General features: G+C 38.2%; 2 long non-coding RNA genes across 3 annotated transcripts in view; one reads left to right on the plus strand and one right to left on the minus strand.

The window, feature by feature from the left end:
* The window catches only part of LOC115289180, a 32624-nt gene extending 28554 nt beyond the window's left edge, over nt 1-4070 (minus strand). For both annotated transcript variants that reach the window (XR_003907442.1, XR_003907441.1), the window contains exon 1: nt 3822-4070. This is a non-coding gene — a long non-coding RNA (uncharacterized LOC115289180). The remainder of the gene's footprint in view (nt 1-3821) is intronic.
* Nucleotides 4071-4236: 166 nt separating this feature from the next.
* LOC115289181 overlaps nt 4237-21705 on the plus strand; it is a 46817-nt gene continuing 29348 nt past the window's right edge. Inside the window, exon 1 of the long non-coding RNA XR_003907444.1 lies at nt 4237-4374. This is a non-coding gene — a long non-coding RNA (uncharacterized LOC115289181). The remainder of the gene's footprint in view (nt 4375-21705) is intronic.

Consider the following 21705-nt stretch of genomic DNA (forward strand, 5'->3'; position numbering starts at 1 on the left):
CTGTACTGTAGGGCAGAATGACCCAAGCACTAAATAGATGTTCATTAGAGGTTTGAGAAGTGAAAGCAATCAAGACTGACTGGAGAATAAAGAAAGACTCAGGGGTTGGCATTTAAATGGGTTTTCATAGATGAGAAAGATTGGATTAGGCAGATAAATGAGGTAGTCAAGAGCTTGTGCAAAAAATCTGGGTAAGAATATAGAGACCATGCTACAAAAAAGGCAAGCATATTTGAGTTTGTCTGTTAAGTTCAACATCAAGAATAGGGTAGGTACAGGTTCAGCTTTGGCTTACAGACTGTCATGAATGAGGCCTCTGGGAAAGAGATCCTTTACTTGCTATAGTCAGCCTATACATACATGTCAACAGCATCCTGGCTGGTCATTTGGGAAGGTTTAAATCATATTGCTGAAAAATTACATCAGTTTCTAATCTCCATGTGTAACTGCTCCCTGGGACCAGGCAGGTGAATAGGTTATCCCAAAAATATAATCCCCTAGCACAAGCATAGAACCATATGTTACAAGATAACACAATGATAAAATATATGTGGAGAGGGCTGGGGTTGGGTCTAGGAAAGAAGATTCTTTTGCCAGCAGACATCCTTCTGCAGAAACTCATACATGGATACTTAGACAACTTGAATTGTATTGATGCCTACTAGGCTCTGCATAAGCCACCAGATGTTGGCAAAATGACTCAGCCGGCAGACATATGCTGTGAAAAGAGCATTATGGTTTCCTGAAGTATTATGGACTTGTCTCATCAATGTGTTTGAAGGCCACACCTTATGTGTTGGCCAGCTTATCATGGGCTTTGTTGGTGGACAATCAGTACATCATTGTGGCTCATCTATGGTGAACATGCCTTCGCGGGGTTCCCCATTGGCTGGGCTGAATATTCAGACAATTTATATGAAGTACAGGGTTTACTTGTAATGGAAACATGTTTATCCAGGTTACCAGGTTCAGGAATGACAGCCTGGACTCCTACTGTGGAGAACCTTGAATAGGCAAAGGGATTTGGACAATAATTATATTATAGGCCCTGAAAAAGTTGCAAATAGTTAAGTTACATCATCAGGCCTAACATTTAGGAATATTCTTTCATTCAGGAAACATTTAGTGAGACCCTATTATGTGCTATGCCCTGTGGTAAGTGTGAGGGATACTGAGGAAAAGAACAGAGTTTCTGCCTTCAAGTTGTTCTCAGTCTACTTGGGAAGACAGGCAAGTGAATTATGTTTTGCAGTTACTGTGTCAGGTATGGTTGTAGATACGAGTAAACCTATGCACTGTATGAACACAGAGGAGGGGCTTCTAAGACAGATTAGGGAGTCAAAGAAAACTTCCTGGATACAATGGCATCTAGGTCTTGGAAAGGTAAGTAGGAGTTAGGTGAATTCAAGATGGTGAGGGGGGTGGGGAGAGGAGCAATGAGTAAGTCACAGGAGCACTCAGGCCCTGAGTGCCCTCTGGCATCAGTGTTAGGTTAACACAGATGTTGTGGAGGCATGGGTACTGCTTGGGAAGCAGCAATTGAATCAGTTTAGGTGGGGAGGGTCAGCATAGGGCAGATGTAGTGGAGTGACGAAAGGTCAGAAGGGGCCAGGAGAGAGAGTCAGCACCTTTCTCTCAACCATAGATATTTGTTGTCTCTGATCTTGCATTTTCCCTGTCTTCTCCTCTTCCTCCTCCTCCTCCTTCTCCTCCTCCTTCCTCCTCTTCCTCCTCTTCCTCCCCTTCCTCCTCCTCCTCCTCCTCCTCCTCCTCCTCTTCTTCCTCCTCCTCCCCCTTCCTCCTCTTCCTCCCCCTTCCTCCTCTTCCTCCTCCTCCTCCTCCCTCCTCCTCTTCCTCCTCTTTCTCCCCTTCCTCTTCCTTCTCCTCCTCCTCCTCATCCTCCTCCTCTTCCTTCTCTCTCTCTCTACTATTGTTCTACCTCTGACTTTAGGATAACAGGTATTGCTCACTGAAATTGCCACATAGGTTCCTGTTCTAGAACTTTCCTTAAATACCAATATGCAAAATTTTATAAACTCGTATCATTTCTAAAAACAATTTCTCCCCCTAAACCTCTTACAGGCCTCTTTGGCTGGTTCTCCAGCTGAGATCCACAGATAAATACAGAGTTGCCTTCTCCATCCTTAATTTTTGAGTAAGAGAAGCCCATTTTCAGTGTTTGCCGACTTTTATTCCTGAGCTGCTTATGTTTTTGATGGTATTCACTCTAGGCTCCTCAGTCTCAAGGGTCCTTATGCTCCATTTTCTACCTGTTTTCAAAGTCTAATCTCAAATAAGAATCTAAAATATATGCACTTATACACATTTGGGCACCATTTTTCTGTTCTTGTTCAGAAATTTGACAGGGGCTTTTAGGCATCATTTTGTGGATAGGGGATGACTAGGCCCTAATTTATGCAGGTCTACCTATGGCTTTCTTGACCAGGTCAACACTGCTGGGAAGAACATGGGATTCTGAGGCCCTGGGATCAACTCTACCACTAACTCACGGTGTCATCTGAGTTATATATAACTCAGTTATATATAATAACTGTGCCCTTCTCCTTCTGGAACCTGATTTTCTTATCTCTAAAATGAGAGGGTTGTGCTGGATCTGGCTCACACCTTTGTGATATTCTGTAGTTTACAATGATTAGTTGGTAGTCTATAAAGCATCTAGAACAACAAGTCCTGGCAAGTAAGTTTTCATCAGGCACAAGATTTTATTTGATCAGTGATATACATATGTAAATAGAGATACAGATATAAAAAAGGTGTTAGCAGTCACATCAAATTTATTCTCACTTTCTGCATCAGTGAAGAGCTTCCCCAAAACCTACTTGTCTATTAATTAATGAAATTGCTTTAATAAGAAACAAAATTTTCACTTTATAGAGAGATTGGAAATTTACTGAGTAGAGGAGAGAGGCTTCAATGCCTGCTGCATACAATGTAACTCATACCTGCCTAGGAGCCCCATAACAGGGCAGGCTAGCTGGCCAGTTTTCTGGAGCACTAGTGTACAAGAGATCAGGATGATAACCTGAATCTCACCAGAATAAAATGGATAAATGTATTTCCACTCCCACTGACACTGAAAATACTTTCCAGTGGAAATTTGCATCACTCTTGACTAGGAGAAGAAGTAATAACTCAATTAATTATTCTGCAACATGGCACACACATTCATCCTTGACATACAGGGTATGTCTCTGGGTAAGCTGAGATTTTGAAGCTAAAAATTGCAAACCATTATTCTATTTATTGGGATTGAATGATTTATTATGGTATATAAATTCTGTATTTTTAATATGCTTCTTAGAATGTGTCCAGTTTGGAAAATTAGGATAACTTAACTACAGGCAAGGGAGGAACTATTTTAGTCATTTTTTTTTCTTTCAGAAGTTGACTCTTCCTTAGGCATTGAAGGCAGATTAGTAATTAAATTTGTTTATGTGTATAGTTTTTATTAGTAGAAAATTACTTGCCTTACTCCCACTAGAAAAACAGTGAACAAATATTTAAGGAATATTGGTTTAAAGGAGATCCAAAGTTCCCACAATTCTGTTTGTTTCCAACTTCTCATGCCTGACAAGATGTGGTTGACAACAACAGAGCCATCTTGACCCAGAGTTCTCAGCAGCAGAACTGCCAAGGCCCAGAGTTTAATCTCTTAGTCTCCATGTTCCCCACTCAGCATCCTGCCCTTGCTGCTGACTGTCAGCTCAACATTTCATCTTGACTGGCCTCTGATTTTTAGAGCATTCCAAGAGTTAGAGAGAATTCTTACCTGCCAATCTAATTTATCTTTAAAGACTTACTGTTAGTCTGTGTCCTTTCCCTAAGCAGGTGCTTTCCACAGCCAACTTGGCATAAGGCACTGTGAGGAAGAAAGGTGGGTAACACCAAGTCCTGTACTCCTATGGATACTTATATCTCTTCTCTAAAACAATAATATGAATGGTTCATGTCTTGCATGTTTTTATCTGGCCATGAAGGGGTGTTTCTGAGTTAATATCCATTTCAGATATTATATGGAAAACTCTGAAGGCCAGTCCCTGTGCCAGGGAATTCAGGGGTTCTTAGGGGAGAAATGAGGTGTTGTTTTGTTCTCAGATAAGAATTTTGTTCTTTGTTAAGTCACTTCCTGACGTAATAGACAGGTCGTGTTGGGGAAGAGGTATATTTTGTAAGATGTAAGAGGCCTTATCTAGTTCTAGAAGTCTCATTCAAAGGGGCAGTGAAAACACCACACAATTCAAAGAATGATGCTGTAGACATTCGGGTGGGGCAGATCATGTTGCTTTGCGGGAAACATAGGCAACAAGGAGGTTCCATCAAGGACATGACACTGGAGCCATTTGAGCCTTTTCTGTAAGTTGGCCAGAGTTTTAACTGGTGGAATAAGGCAAGGAAGCCGTATCACATAGAGGATGAGAAATGAAGTATGAGGGAGAAAGATGCAGATAGAATGTGTTGGGGAATGATGTGGAATGCCCTTTTAGCCAAAACATGGGGTAAAAGTAGGGAGATGGTTGGAAATAAAGCTAAAATTGTTGGCTTTAATTACATTGTGCTGTGCCTTGGATCTGAGGCACTAGAAATTAATTTGGTAGTTAGTGAGTCATTAAAGGCTTTGTGCAGAGAAGCGATGGGATTAGAATTTCAGAGGTTAATCCTGAAAGTGTGCAAGATGTATTGATGGAGTAAAGAAAGAAAAAAGAGATTAGCTAAAAGGTTATTATGGTTGCTCATTTCATGTCAAAAGTAATGGATGAGACAGTGGAAGTCCAATAGCAAAGGAGATGATGGATTTAGGGGCCATAATAAAAAAGAGTGTTTGGGAGTTTTCAATGGACTGGGATGAGGTGGGTAATAAAAAATAATTCTAAGCAATTTAAATCTAGATAATTGGGCTTGAAGGGTGGAGTGCCATTTATAGAGCTTCACATTCTGCCTGGAGATGTCCTTCCACATCTTCCTCTGCTCATCAGTTGGGAAGATTTTTCTCTTCTGCATTCTCATATATTTTGCTTACTATTATATTTCAGCATTTGTAACACTTTTTATCCCTTACATTGTATTTTTATTTAATGTCAGTTTTGATTGTAAGTCTCCAAAAGGGTCTTCCCTTAGATTTCTAACAAAATACCATGTATCTATAGGTCTGCTATCAGCTTTTACTTTTGTCAGGAGATTATTTTAAGATGGTGGAAAAGGGGTGCCTGGGTGGCTCACTTGATTAAGCATCCGACTTTGGCTCAGGTCATGATCTCACAGTTTGTGGGTTCGAGCCCCACATCGGGCTCTGTACTGACAGCTAGCTCAGAGCCTGGAGCCTGCTTCAGATTCTGTGTCTCCCTCTCTTTCTGACCCTCCCCTGCTCGCACTGTCTCTCTCTGTCTCTCAAAAATAAATAAAAACATTAAAAAAATTTAAGATGGTGGAAAAGTTGAGGACAGAGTTCAGTTTCAATAGTATGTTTACGGAGTATCAGTTACTGTAGTAGGTGTAGATTCAGAGATGAATATAACATGGTCACTTTCTCAAAGAGCAGCAGGAGCCACAGACACATATGTAAATAATTGCAATATGTCAAGAAAGGATTGCAAAAAAGACTAGTTATGGGATGCTGTAGAGACCAAGAGGGAGACACAATTATGCCTGGAGAGAAGGGAGCCAAGTAGGGGAGGCTTCTTGGGAAAGTTAGTAACATTGGATGTAGACTAGTATAAGAGAAACTTCATGGTAGAGAAGAGGTAAAAGTTATAGGTGATGTTTTTGTCGCTCTTGGGGAGGATTCAGAGTAAAGGAAGAAACTGAAAATGAGAGGTAGGGGAAGGCAAAGTTACTGGGTATCATGATAATCTGGAACTGACTGCCTAGAATGTTATTTTCCTGCATATATTTCTATGTACCTTTCTATATTCATTCATGTGTATGAATGACCATCATGCTTCCTCATATACCCAAAATAAGGGACTTAATAGTGGGTTTGTGGGAATTCATTTTTGGATGGAAAATGTAACAGTCCCTGAATTTTGGTTAGCCAATAAATTCCTCGTCAAACTATGATTTTCTTGAGTTTAGGGAGATTGCAGACTAGAGAAGGGTAGGACTAGAATTATATGGCTCATTATTTAAGCCTTTAGAATAATGAAGTGATTATTAACCTTGGAAAAAATCAAGGCATCATTCTAAGGATACACAAATAAAATGGAAAGGTAATTTCTACTCTAGGATGATGCTCCTACAAAACAAATAGGAATGTTTCAGCAAACTGAAAAATGTAAGAGATGTGCTCTAATCACCTAAAAACTTCAGTAAAGAGGCAGACATTTTGAAAAACCATTTATCTCTTATGGATTAAAGTGAGGATTCTGTGTTGAGAAGGAAAATAATTTTTGTCTTGTTTCTGGGGAAGAAGACAAGAAGATGTGTTGGTTGATGGGTAACTATTTACTTGAAAAGACTCAGTCCCAAAAATGATTTTTCCATTTGCAATTAGGCAACTAGAGCCTGTCAAACACAGAAAATAGACTGATCTGGATTTACAGCATATTTAATAACAATCAATTAAATTTTTGTTTATTCCCAAAGCAGTAATAAAATAGATCATTTTACAAATCTATTTTTATTGAATTGGCAAGATGATGAAGTTATTAATTTAGAGAACATTTTATTGAATTTTATAAGATTGGTAATTTAAAAATTTTCCTTGCTCACTGAATAATATATTCAAAAATTCTTTACTTTAACAAATCTATTTTCCAAAATTTAAATCTAGTCATTCTCTTTATTCCAACAGATTTAAATTTTGTTTTCTGGAACTTATGTCTCAGCGTCTCTAGGAAGTTTTCCTGTCTTACTCACTTTTTAAATGATCTTTTCCCTTCAAATACATTTTCCCCCTTCTTTTATTGTTAAATATAACATTCATGAAGAAAGGTGCATTAAACACATGTGTACAATTTAACACTAATTATAGAGCCAATACTGGGATAATTAACCAGCCGCATCAAGGAATAGGTCATTGCTAGTATCCTAGAAACCCTCCATGTGATCCTCCCCCAGCACATCCCCACACTTAACCCTCAAGATAGCAAATATTCTGCTTTATGTGATCACCATTTACTAGCTTTGCATTATAATTACTGTCTTTGTTTCCATCTGTAAATGACATGGTTTCACTTTTCCTGTTTTGGGACATTATACTTTTGAAATCATACTGAATATAATTTTTGTGTTGCCTCTTTTTGCTCTACATGTTTTTGAGAGTCATACATATTACTGTAAACAACTTACTGCAATTTATTTTCATTGCTGTATGGTAATCCATTGTATGATTTCACCACAATTTAAATATACTTCTATTGATAGTGATTGCATTGGTTCCAGTTTGGTGTGTTATGAGAGGTGCTAATGTGGACATCCTTGGTCATGTCTCCTGGGGCTCATGTGCAGGCTTTTCTTTAAAGCTGTTGTTCTCAAAGTGCGGCCTTTGTATCCACAGCTCAGGATCCTTGGGAATTCATTAGAAATGCAAATTCTCAGGTCACCTGCCAGACCTACTTAATCAGAAACTCTGGAGGGTGAGGCCTGGCAGACTGGGATTTAACAAGGTTTCTGGATGATTCTGACACACATGAAAAATGGAGAGCCATCTGGAGTATCTACTTAGTATCTTTCCTTATCGTCAACTTTACTAGATAAAGTTGTACTGTTCTATCAAGTGGTTATAGCAATTTGCACTTTGACCAGCATCGTATTTTGTTAAGTCTATGATTTGATTGCATGAAAACCTGAGACTTGGTTATAAAATGCCAGTTTTTGAATTTCAAACAGGCTTACAAAAATTCAGATGCATTGTTATTTATATGTGGGTACTAATGCAGTCCTATTTTTCTTGACCATGAATAAGCAGATGTTAGGCAGTTATTTTTTATGCTGGGCAAGGACTAATTCCTTTAATTACTTTTAGTCAGCATTTTACTTTTAATTAATTAATTAATTTGTGAAAAGGTGATTCAGACAAAGGGTGCTCATTTCAAAGGTTGAGAAATGCACATACACAATGAAAGTAAGTCTCTCTCTAGTTCTGTTTTAGTCACATATTTCCCCACCCAAGCCAACTACTGTGATCGATTTCTCAGTAAGGATTTAAAAATAATTTCTCCGTGCACTTATTCTATGTGCCATTTGGAATCACGTGTTCCCATAGCTCCGTAGCTTATTTTCATTATGGCATTTATAACACTGAATGATTAATTGTTTATATCTCTGTCTCCCACCCTAACCTGGGGTGTCTTTGAGTGTGGAGATAGGGTTTTATTATACCCAGATTTTTAGTACAGGCAGTGCTTGGTAGAGCAAAAGCAATTAATAACAAATGTGACACCTAAATGAATTAAACCAGTAATTTTTTTCCTTTTAGCTATATTACTTTTTCAAGTTTGAATGCCTGGCTTTCTTGGCTAATTTTTCTTTCCTAGCATGTCTCCCTTTGGTTGAGGTTTGTAGAATGACATCTCATGATGAACGTGGCTCTGCACAGGTAGATAAATAGCTAATGAGCTTTGTTGGCCTTTAAGCCCAGAGGCAGGAAGATGGGCATCTTTTCCATTTTTGCCCTCCTCTGAGGCTGCAAAGGACAGTTCAGCTTTTTTACTTTGCAAAGGTTTATAAATACTCTAATTTACAGAATCCATCCACTATCATTGATTACAGAGCAATAAGCACCTAGGGGAAATGCTTTGCTTAGGGGAAATGATTACTTAGGGTTTTGTATTCCAAGAAAAGTCAATGTTTGCTGAATAAGAGTTTTAATCTTTTTACCTAAATGAGGTTTATTTTCTAGAAAACCTACTGAAGTGCATGTTTCTGAGCTTTCTGGAGTTTTGTCTGTCTTTGTTAGTCTCATTGTAACTGGAACTCCACTCTTTGAATTGAACAAGGCAGCATTGTAAGGTCCTCGAGTTTAGAAAGAAGACATTAGTTCTCTTATCTGTGGCTACACTTAATGTTGAAAATTTGTCTTTTAAAGTTTGTGTTTGTCAAGATAACAGTTCAGAATTATAACTAGCATTATAACTGTTTGATCTTTCTATGTCAGGTGTGATGAAACTTTTTTTTTTTGGTACTTTTTCTTTTTATTACTGTGAACTTGAGGGTTCTTGAGCTGAAAGGTCCGAGGAAAAGTTACTTGAAGCTTGTGTTGCATTGAAACAACCAGTAACGAGGTTGGGTCTTTTGATTCATGCTGTATGTTTGTAAGAAAAAAGATGCTGCCTGACATTATCCTATGTTGTGTGTGTTGCATCATAAACAACATGAATGAAAGCCTTTCATGTGAAAAGGAATGGTCCATGGCATGGTAGATACTGATAAAATACTGTTCTTAAAGTAAAGTCTTGTTAATGTTGATAACATCACCTTTTCTCACTTCAGCTTTTGAATTCATTAAGGAAGAGAGTTATTTGGAATTGTACAAAGGACAGTGGTTATCAAGAGTCAGGAAAAATGAGTCCCATTTTCAACTCTTATGGAAACAAGCTATCATTCACTGGAATGATATAGAGCTTCCTGTGCTGTTCTTGAAAGCTCTCCAAAGTATACTGTTACTGATAAAGCAGGATATAAAATGTAAGATAATCCCATGTATATATACTTAAATATATATTTAAATATACTGTATGTATGTATGGCTTCACATCCAGAACAGAGCCCAATGTGGGGATGGAACTCATGATCCTGAGATCAAGACACTTAGCTGACTGAGTCACCCAGGTCCCCCCATTTATATATTTTTTAAAATGTATTTATATACATTAATATTAGGTGGCTAATTGCCACAAGGAACAAGCAAGAGTGCTCACCTCTGGGTAGAAGGAGTGGGACTTGGGGCAAAGTTGGAAAAAGAAGAAGACTTACTTTTATCATTTTATTTTTTTTTCCTAGTGTTTAAATGTTTTCCCATGAGTCAGAGTCACTTTTATGAAAAATAAAATGAACATTAAATAAATGTATAAAACTCCAGCAGTGTGACACCTTTTATATAGCACTTGATGGTTTGAACTTCAGTTTCTTTCTTGGAAACAATCAGTGATAATTACTTGAGTAATTATGGCCTGGAATTTTCCTATTTCTTGCATGTTGCATCATAAACAATATGAATGGAAATCTTTCTTTGAAAAGCATGGCCTATGACATGGTTGGATACTTATAAAATACTGGTTTTCAAGTTAAGTCCTATTAAGATTGATACTACCACCCTTTCTCACTTCAGTTTTATGAAGATACTAAGGAAGTAAGTTACTTCTTGAGCATGAAGGTGTTGTAAGGATCAAATGGAGACATTATTTTAGTAAAAATTTTAGAAAAGATACTTGGTTTTAATTTTGTAAGGAGTGCCAAGAGGCCCTGATCCCTTAAGGAATACAGTCTTGTAAGAAAGCAAAGACATTTTGACACATGGACTTCTTTATTTTATCTCTTTCTTTAGTTCAAAGCGTATACAAATATTATTTCTTGTCCTTAAATTCTAAGCATTTATTTTCTTCATATATTCAATGGACATAATAATAATGGCTGCCTGCTTACCTGAACTGTTTTTTCAAAAATAAAATGGCCAAAGAAATATGAAAGCTTAATATTAAGACTGCGATAGAGGGAGGGATAATGGTTTTTAAGGAAGAAACAAAATATTGTCTGTAGGTACATAGATTGATTGTGAACCCCTCTGAAAGGTAGAATCATGTCCTATTAATTAACCTTCATGACATTTATAACCCCAGTACTTAGTATGATATCTGGAAAATAGTGGGTAGTTATTATAACCCACTATTTAATAAAATTCTCTGAATTTAATATCATTCTCTGAATGTTTTGATGAAAGTTCTTATCTATCTAAAGTATTAAGGAAACAGTAAAAATCATAGGTAAGCAGCCTAGTAATTATCATTTCTTGTTCTGCAAGTATTTGGAGAAAAAGGGGGATGCAAGAGTTACAGATGTAGTATTTGTGTCTCTGCCCCTACTACCACCAAATCCACGTTTCGGTCCTGATCCCCAATGTGATGGTATTTGGACATAAGGTCTTTGGAAGTAAGCAGAATTAGATGAAATCATGTGGGCAGGGGCAGTGTCTGTATAAGAAGAGATACCAGAAAGCTTGTTCTCTCTCCTTACCAAATGAAGACAACAAGAAAGTGGCTGACTGCAAGTCAGGATGACAACCTTCACTAGGCACCAAATGGGCTGGCATCTTGATCTTGGACTTTCCAGCTTCCAGCACTGTGAGAAATAAATTTTTGTTGTTTAAGTCACTCAGTTTATGGTATTTTGTTATGGCAGCTCAAGTTGACTAATACAGATGGATAGGGAGAACTTTAACTTAATGCCTACCTGCAGACAAAGTGTTTTGCATAGATTATTTCATTTAATTCTCATATTTAATGTGGTATATATTACAGTTCACCCTGAACAACACAGGTTTAAACTGAGTGAGTCTGTTTATTTTTATTTTATTTTAATTTTTTAACATTATTTATTTATTTTGAGAGAGAGAGAGAGAGGGGCAGAGAGAAAGGAAGAGAGAGAATGCCAAGCAGGCTCCATGCTGTCAGCAGAGAGCACAATGCAGGGTTCGATCTCATGAATCATGAGATCACAACCTGAGCTGAAATCAAGCATTGGAAGCTTAACGGATTGAGCCACCCAGGTGCCCCATTTGGGTCTACTTATACAAAGATTTTGTTTTCAATAAATACAGCACAACACTTTCAATAAATATAGTATAATACTCCAAATGAATTTTGATTGTGATTTTGTTAATATTTTCTTTCTCTAGATTACTTTATTGCAAGAATACTGTGTATAATACATATAACCACAAAATATATGTTAATTGACTGTACTGTTTATGTTGTTGGTAAGGCTTGTGGTCAACAATAGACTATTAGTAGTTAAATTTTTAGAAAGTCAAAATTGACATATGAATTTTCTACTTTTTGGGGGTCAGTACCCTTAACTTCTGTGTTGTTCAAGGGTCAACTATATGCATTCTTCTATTTTAATTTACATAAAAAGGAAACAGGTAAGGAGAGAGATTGAGCAATTGACTGGTAAAGTGGTAGAACTAGGATTTCAATAAAAATCCATCTGATATAAAAATACAGTTAATTATAATACTCCACATTGATGCAGACAGTTGAAATTACTGTTTTTCCCAAAGATCTGGGTGCTTCTACTTTTAGTGTCTTTTTGATCTTCATGTTAGATCTCCATAACATTAAAAAACAGTGTTCACAGGACTGTTGTCACTAGATTTGCATTATTTTAAAACCAAAGACATTGTCTTTAGAATAGTGGACTGTAGTTTTAAATCCACATCATATTTGTTTTGGAGGGTAAAATGAGATGAAGGGATCTAACTTAAGTTTTTAAACTTGTTAAGTGAGTTCCTTTTCCCTCTAATTTGAAATAACATCTTTATCATAGAATTTATTGTTCTATATATTTGAGGGATGACAGTTTGCTCCTCTGATCATCAAATATACATGAATGTCAATGTCTCTCCTTATATTTATGGCTTTATAGTGAATTTTAATACTTAATACATAATTATCTCCTAATTGTTATGGTTTTAGAAAAGACTTTATTCTTTGCAGTTACTATTTATGTTATTTTTAAATGTACAAAATTAAACACATACATTTGAATGAAATTACATTACATTTATAGATTCATGTGTGTGTAACTGACCTCTTTAATAAACTGTCATCAGGGGGCCTGGCTAGCTCAGTTGGTTAAGTGTCCCACTCTTGGTTTTGGCTCAGGTCATGATCTTATGGTTTGTGGGTTTGAGCCCCATGTTGGGCTCTGTGCTCACAGAGTGGAGACTGCTTGGGATTCTCTCTCTCTTTCTCTCTCTCTCTTTCTTTCACTCTCTCATTGCCCCTCCCCCTCTCTCAAAGTAAATAAGTAAACTTAAACACTTTTTAAAAATTAAAAATAAAAAACTGTAATCATATTTAGAAAAACAGCATTTATTCAGTATTTCTTTTATTTACCTGCAGGGAGTCTAGGGTTTCCTTTACATAGGTTGTATACTTTTCTTTCTTCTTTAGTTTCTGCTTTTGTTATATTTTCTCTTTGATTTTTGTAAATGATAGGAAAATACTGTTTATTTCATACCTAGCTATGTTACTAACATCACTAAAATTTTCTAGACTTTCAGTTGATTCTCTTTGGTATTTCAGATAATCAAATCATCACCAATAATAGTAGCTATATATTTTTCAAATGCTTATTTACTTTTGAGAGAGAGAGAGAGAGAGTGTGTGTGTGAGTGGAAGAGGAACAGAGAGAGGGAGAGAGGGAGATGCAGAATCTGAAGCAGGCTCTAGGCTCTGAGCTGTCAGCACAGAGCCTGACACCAGGCTCAAACCCATGGACCGTGAGATCATGACCTGAGCTGAAGTCAGACGCTTAACCTACTGAGCCACCCAGGCGTCCCTGTATCTTATTTTTTAATACTTGTGCTTCATTCATTGGAAACTAGTCATATTAATAGTCATCTTCATCTTGTTATTGGGAAAGTGGATTTTTTGTATGATATTGTTAAGGAACTTTTTCTGGTTATAAATGTAGTTCATAATTACAACATTTTGCAATATATAAATAATACAGAGTGTTTATTGTGAAAGTCCCTTGTAATCTCCATCCCTAGAGAGAACATCTGTTGATAATTACTATCTAATTGTACAGATTCTGTGTACAGTTTAATGAGTTTTCAGTGCACTTTTCCAGTTGCACACCCATCACTACAATTCAGTTGTAGGACATTTCCATGACCCCGACTCTTCCCTTACACCTGTTTACTGTCGGTGCCCACCCCCACCCCACATTCACACAACACCAGTCAGCTTTCTGTCCCCGTAGCTTTGACTTTTTCTTGTCTTTTTAAATGATTGTATAGTATTCCATTATGTGGATACACCAAAATCGTTAGCCAATCTTTCACTATAAACAATGCTACAATAAGCATCATGACACAAATGACTTTGCATAGTTTTGTATTTTATAGGTTAGACATGCACATTTTAATGCATTTTAATACATATGGAGAGTTGCCTTACAAAACCATGGGATTTGTATTCACACTGTGAGTTCTTGAGAGGTCCTCGTGTCTTCAACACCACTGAGAATATGTGTTTTTTTATGTTTTATTTATTTTTGAAAGAGAGAGAGAGCATGAGCAGGGGTCAGAGAGAAGGGGGGACACAGAATCCAAAGACAAACTCCAGGCTCTGAGCTAGCTGTCAGCACAGAGTCCTATGCGGGGCTCAAACCCAAGAACCATGAGATCATGACCTGAGCCGAAGCTGGATGCTTAACAGACTGAGCCACCCAGGGGCCCTGAGAGTCCGTGTTTTGATGTTTGTTGTTCTCGTAGGAGAATGTGATAAAGTTACGCTTTCTCGAGGAGTCTCAGGAGGTGGGTGACCTACCTCTGAATCTTTTTCTATTGCTTTCAAGCTGTGTGACTTGGGCAAATAAACATTTAATAATTTTGTTGTATAAAATATAGCACATTGTTACTGTTTTTTCAGAGATATTTTGTACTGTCTGTTGAGATTTTATTTTACTTTTTTTAAGCTTATTTATTTATATTGATAGAGAGAAAGTGAGAGTGTGATGGGGAAGGGAAACTGAGAGGGAGAGAGGAATTCCAAGGAGGCTCTGTGCTGTCAGCACAGAGCCCAACATGGGTCTCGATCCCAGGAACTGTGAAATCATGACCTGAGAATAAATCAAGAGTCAATGCTTAACTGACTGAGCCACACAGGCACCCCTCTGTTGAGATTTTAAATTAGAACTTCCATAACCTTTTCCTGTGGTTGTTTTGGAATAGAGATGTAGATGTAGATGCACAAATATATTTAGCTATATGGATGTAGATATAATGCTATGTGTTATTGTATCCTAATTTCATGTTACTGTGCTAAACTCTGAATTAGGTGGTACAGCTCTTTCTTCTTTTGCTCATTTGAGTTTGTATCACCCCCTTTTTATGATTCATCTTTCAAGGGTAGGGATATGCCTCCTTTATCTGTAAATGTACGGAGCTTACTATTTTCCTGAATACAGCAAGCACTTAATATATGCTTGATGACTTATTGATTTAATGAATGAATGAATGAACACACAAATGTAGTATTTGTGGGCATAAAAGCCTATTGCTTCCTTTCAGAGGAGACTCTGCAGACAACTGTTAGTTCAGCTCCACATTCACAGCAAAAGTTCATAGACATATGAACAAACAGTTTCTCAGGAGTTCCTTTTGCCACCTTATTATTGAAGGAAGAATTTTTTTTAATATCTTCAACTTCATTTTGCCAGCATTTGAAAGGCCATTTCTATTTATTTTCAGGAAGAGTGGAATATTGGCAGTAGTGCGCAACTTCCTCACCGTGTGTGAGACAAACACCTTAACTTCCTTGCTATAATCTGGTTTGAGAGTTGAGGACACTGCTGTGGCTAGAGAACTGTCTTTGCTAATGAGCCTCCGCTCAATACTTTTAGCCAAGGCTAAGTATTTAGATGAAGTTGCATAAGAGAGACAAGGGCTTATTAGCTTTGCAGATGACACAGACCTTTCACCTTGGAATCAGAGAGGAACAAAAGAGGCCAGAACACTGGGTTGAAACCAGCAAGTTTGACACTTAAAAAGTATAGTAAAAAGTAATGCTTTTGGGTTATTTTATTTTGTTTTTTTTTCAGATGTTTATCTATTTATTTTGAGAGAGAGAGAGAGAGAGAGAGAGAGAGAGAGAGAGAGAGAGAGAGGCAGAGGGAGGGAGAGAGAGAGAGAAAGAGAATCCCAAACAGGCTCCATGCTGTCAGCTCCAAGCCCAACACAAGGTTCAGGCTCACAAAGGAGCATAACCTGAGCTGAAATCCAGAGGTGGATGCTTAACTGACTGAGCCACCCAGGGGCCCCATGCAGGTCCATTATACACAGATTGTTTTTTCAATAAATACACTACAATACTTTCAATAAAAACAGTGTAACACTGTAAATATATTTTCTCTTGTAATGTTGTTAATATTTTCTTTTCTCTTGTGTCTTAAATGTTTATTTTCAGAGAGAAAGAGCACAAGAAGGAGAGGGGCAGAGAGTGAGGGAGAGAGAAAATCTGATAGTGCAGAACCTTCTGTGGGGCTCGATCTCATAACCATGAGATCATGACCTGAGCCGAAATAAAGAGTTGGACACTTAATTGACTGAGTCACTCAGACACCCCTTCTTTAGGTTTAAATAGTCAATTACACAGATTAGAGAGATACAGCTTGGTAACACTTGTAGCAAAAAGACGTTGCTTTTAGTAGAACACAAGATCAATTAAGCCTTAAGTAGCCCATAGCTGTAAATACAAGAACCGAAACTTACCTGGACTAACGGCTACATGGTAAGAATGCTTTTCTGCTGGGGTGAGGTCATGCCTGAAATATTAGGTTCCATGTTTGATAAAAATATTAGGAATATTCTTTTACATTCTTTAATCACAATTAGCAACTATGTCTGTAGAGAAAAAAAATCCCACGATTTTGCAAAAAGTCAATATCATGTTTTCTCACTTTATGGCTGAAGTTAAAGAGCTGGGCAAATCCCAGAAAAGGGAATTTTCAGAAGTTCAGCATAACTATGAGCTAACCGAGAGAATGTTATGTGAAAGGGGGACAGTTTTCATCCAGTTCTGTTTGTCTCCAGAAGACAAAGTAACAGAAATAAAGAGATAGGAAGCAAATCTTGGCTCAGCGGAGTATCAATAAAGACAATGAGCTATAAAACTTTATGAGGTTAGTGTTACAATGGCTATTTAATACAGAAGGACTCAGCACTTACTCTAAGACTCAGAGGATGAAAACTTATGGCCAGTAGGATTTCAGAGCCCAGCAGTTCTAACTCCAAGTTCCATTCACTTGTTACTAGTCAGTCTCCAAACATAAACTGGGTGTCTTTCTAGTTATGGGACATGGTTTAAGCAGAGTCTCCACTGAATATCCTTTTGTCAGGGATGCTATAGAAGCCGTTTGTTTGTTTGTTTGTTTGTTTGTTAACTGAGTAGGTTGTAGGACCAGATACTTTGGTAATGACACACTTGAAGGCAGTGTTTCTTAAACGAATGTTATGGGGATTCTGTTCTGCAGTACCTAAAGATGTACTCCATGAAAACAGGATACTTTCATCAAGTAAGCTTGGGGAATGCTGAGTTAAGCCAAGCTTCATGTTGTTTGTTTGTTTGTTTGTGTCTGTGTCTCTGTACCAATGTTTTGCCATAGAACTTCTACAGCCTTTAATATCTTTATGTACCTTGCGATGTTCTAAACTTACTTGACAGAAATAATCCTTTTTCCTTATAAGATGCATTAATATTTCTTGGAACCATTCTGTTGTGGAAGATAGTTTTTAAAGTACTGCACTAGTGTCTCTCATTTCTAAGACATGAGGACAACAGAGAAAATATTAAATTTGGTTAATAGTAGTTGCTATTCTTAAAGATTGCTCAAACCAATTGTGCAAAAACAGACTATGTAAAGTCATGAACAACTTGTATCTCTTGCTTGCTCTAGTGGTAAAGGCTTTGGAGGGGTAACATATTTCAATGCACTCTATAAAGGGCATGGCACTGACTCTTCGTTTTATTTTTTACCTGAATGATAAAAAGCAAAAACAAAAACAAAAAGTACCCAGTCTTAACAGGGTTGAGACAGGTGAGCTTACAGAAACAATTTGTTCTAAGTATGGAAGAGTCAACACATTTAATAAATACATCAAGTCAATTCATGTTTACTATTTATGTTTACATGAACATTAAAAACATTGACTTTTGAGGCCAACTGGGTGGCTCAGTCACTTGAGCATCTGACTCTTGACATCAGCTCAGGTCATGATCCTAGGGTCATGAGATCAAGCCCCATATCAGGCTCTGCATTGAGCACAGAGCCTGCTTAAGATTCTCTTTCTCCCTTTGCCTCTCTCCCCTGCTTGTGCTCTCTCTCTCTAAAATTAACAAAAAATAAAAATTTAAAAAATGTTGACTTTTCTCCCTCTATTCTACTCATCCAACCCTCAGATCCTATTCTTCATCCCTTGGAAAATATTCCTAACCCATTAGCCCCTTGTCCTCTAAGCTCCAACAGCATCTCTAGACTATAGCAGAAGCTCTCAGTGAAAAGACACCTTAGACGGCTCTGCCCTGTGTCTTAGCTTACTCAGGCACCTCATCCACACTCACGGTAGGCTGCAGCTGGGCAGGCTGGGGGGCATTGTCAGAATTTGAGGAGTTGACTCTTAGGTTCTGCCTAAGAGTTCTCCTTCTTCCTTGCATAACAGACTCAGAGCAGGAGGCCAGATTTTCATGACACTCTTTCTCTGGTACCTCCTTCCAAATCTGTTAGCCTTCTGTATCTTAACATGCTGGGAGTCAGCTGAAATGGATATTTTTATTTCAGTTAGATTTGACTTAAATTGTTTCATATCAGTAACCCCCTTCTAAGGGCAAAAGAGTGGTAGTGGCACAATGGGAATGCTCTGTGAGTGGGTAAGACGACATGCTGGCCTCTGTCCCAGGAGGGGCTTTCTCACCGTGCCTGCCTGCAGAAACCTGTGGGTTTCTCAGCAAGCCTCCTGCCTTGTTTCCACTTAGTACAGAGAAAACATGGGCAACAGCTCTCTGCTAATGATAGAGACGTTGCTTTAGAGCCTATCTTCTACTTATAGAGACTGTTCTGATAGTTACCATTTATTAGGGTTATTGTATGCCTGAAACCATTCCTTAATTTTTTTCTTTAAATATTTAGGTATTTTTGAGACAGGGCATGAGTGGGGGAGGGTGAGAGAGACTGGAGGATAGAGGATCTGAAGTGGAGCTCCATGCTGACATCAGTGGGCCCAATGCAGGACTCGAACTCATGAACCATGAGATCATGGCCTGCACTGAAGTCTGATATTCAACCAACTGAGCCACCCATGTGCCCCTATTCCTTAATTATCTTATTTAATCATCATAATAAAAACAATATCCAGCATTTATTGACAACCCCTATACCAGACTTTGTTCTAAGTTTCATAAAAAAAAATTTTTATGTTAACTTTTTAACATTGTGACCAGGTAACTGGTGTGCTTTGTCTTTAACAAATTAGGGAATCAAATTTAAGAAAGCTAAGTAAGTTTACTGAGGACTAAGCAGGGTTTGAACTCAAGGACCATGAGATCATGACCTGAACCAAAGTCGGACAACTAACCAACTGAGCCACCCAGGTTCCCCACATGATGTCTTTTTTTATGGGGCTTTAGCTTCTTTGCATGGGCTTGCTCCACTCTCAACTTGATCCAGTCTAGCCAATCTTCCCTGGAGTTGCTAGTCCAAAGGCAGTAGGTTGCTACTCTGCTTGATCAATATCTAACACCTCTACTGGGCAGTGTCTTTAATGACAGGTCCTTTCATGATTCACTGGTCAGCCATGGGAACCCAGCTTCTGGTCAAGAAGCCAGTGATGCATCAGTGTCACCAGCTCCTCACAAGACTTGGGCTAGCTCTACTTCTCTGAGCCAAGAGCTGTGGGTTGGAAAGTTCTAACTAGATGGGACATTGGCCATAATAGACTCTGGTTTGTTCAGGGCATCTGAAACTGTCTTACATGAATCACCAAGGAGAAACAGTATCAATATATTTTGTCATGCTCAAAACAAAAGAATATTTACTGTTACAGTGGATACATTGCTACCCCAATAGAAAATCTGTTTTTGTCAAGTATCGGATAGAAGCCTGAGTGATGTCGTCCTCCTCAGATCAGTCTGGGATTTATAACCTTTATATCTGGGGTAAATTCACATGAAGTATGCTGTAAATTATAAAAGATACTTTCTTTGGGAACTCTGTCTAGCATCATTAGTTCCAAGACGAAGCCTCAAATCAGTTATTTGCTAAAGTCAAACATCTGAACCAGATTTTGTGCAAACAGCAGGTAAACCAGTGCAGAAGACGAAGTGGTCAAATTGAAACAGAGATTGCAGCTGTCCCACACAGGTGTCCTGGGCAGATGGCAGAGCTCCCCGCTGGAGGGCCTGTAGGAGGCCAGTAGATGGAGGTTTGCAGGTGGCAGCTGTAGGTCAGAAACTTGGGAGGAAGCCTGAGACTAAGGGCCTGAATTCCAGGCCATTTTGAATCATGGGTTTCTGCCAGAGTCCAGCTCCAACAGGTCCAGGGATTCCTGAAGATGGACAGTGTTGGTGAAAGGGAGGGATGAGAGAGCCACAAGATTCTTTCTGATCACTAGGCAGGCACGTCTGCACTGACTGAGACTCAACTTTATTTATAGTTAAGTGTATGTGGAACAGCACAGAAGTGGCATTTGCCTTAGACAAAGATTTCTGATGATAAATCTCTTTGATATGTAAATATTCCCCATAACATAGATTTGTAGAAGATTCATGCATAATCTTTATCAATAGTGATTGATGTAGGTGATTTAGATGCTTATCATATGGGGAAGGAAGGTATCTTTAGCTTCAAATACAAGGCAATGTTTTTAGCATAGCAAAGGCAAAAGTTAGTTCTTTGTGAGCAGGGGGCAGTAGCCTGTTTAAGGGGAAGTATAAGAAAAACAGGAATCTCAGGAAATGCAATGTTTGCTCCCATAATCACAAAAAAGGAAGTTCCTACAATAAGTTCTTTCACAAGGTACAATCAGCATATTAGGGCCAGAATAAGGGGACCAGTCACTCTGGATACCAATCAACAAGGTGCCTGGGGGACGGTGCTCAAGCAAAAACAATTGAGTGGGGGTGGATATCGGTCATAATCTGACGGCAGGAGGCCGTGCACACCTGCCTTAACCTCACAAGGAGTTTTCTCCACTTGTGAGCTCAGAATGGCTCCCAACAGATTTCCTTAGTCTCTTTTCACTCAGGTTCCTAATGCCTCCAGGGAGTAACATTGTGTAGCAAAAAGGTAAACTTTTACCAGGGCACTTAATGGATTGGCAATTGATCTAGGAGAAAGATACAATTTCTGCAATGTGTGGTAAGGGGCACAGAACAAACTTTTAAATGTGATACCTTGCCTCTTTCCTCTTCAATTCAGTACAAAAAAAATAAAATGAATTCTTAATGTTGCTTCTTCCCTGACCCTCACCATTCTGCAAGCTTTTCAGGTACCCACCCATGCTTTTTCCATCAAAACAAATATTGTCTTCAAATTATAGAATGAACTACTCATTAATTCCAAATGATTATAATATGAAAGAAATACACACATCAGAGAAAGGGTTAAGGATTAAAATAGACTGGGTAAAACTTAGTGTCTTTGCTTTGTTTTGCTTTGACTTTTATAAATTACAACTGTTTATTCTTTCAAGGGCACATGCACCTTTGGCACTTTGGTTGTGTTACTTTGGCCTAAAGAGCAGCTTTCTTATCAACAGCTCCCAACTCATAGAGCTCCAAGTTGCCCTTCTCTGCTCTTCTAAATAACACTCAAGGGGTCTTTTCTTTCTTTTGGAATGTCCAGTCTTTCTTCCTTTCTAGAGTACGAAGCTCACATTCAGCTCAGAGAGGGAGAGATTTCAGGTGCCCACATATGCCCTCTGCATCCCCTATCAGGGTCTTCTTCACCCGACTGATTTGAATTCCCTCT

Source organism: Suricata suricatta, chromosome 4 (genome assembly GCF_006229205.1).
Source record: "Suricata suricatta isolate VVHF042 chromosome 4, meerkat_22Aug2017_6uvM2_HiC, whole genome shotgun sequence".
Taxonomy (NCBI): domain Eukaryota; kingdom Metazoa; phylum Chordata; class Mammalia; order Carnivora; family Herpestidae; genus Suricata; species Suricata suricatta.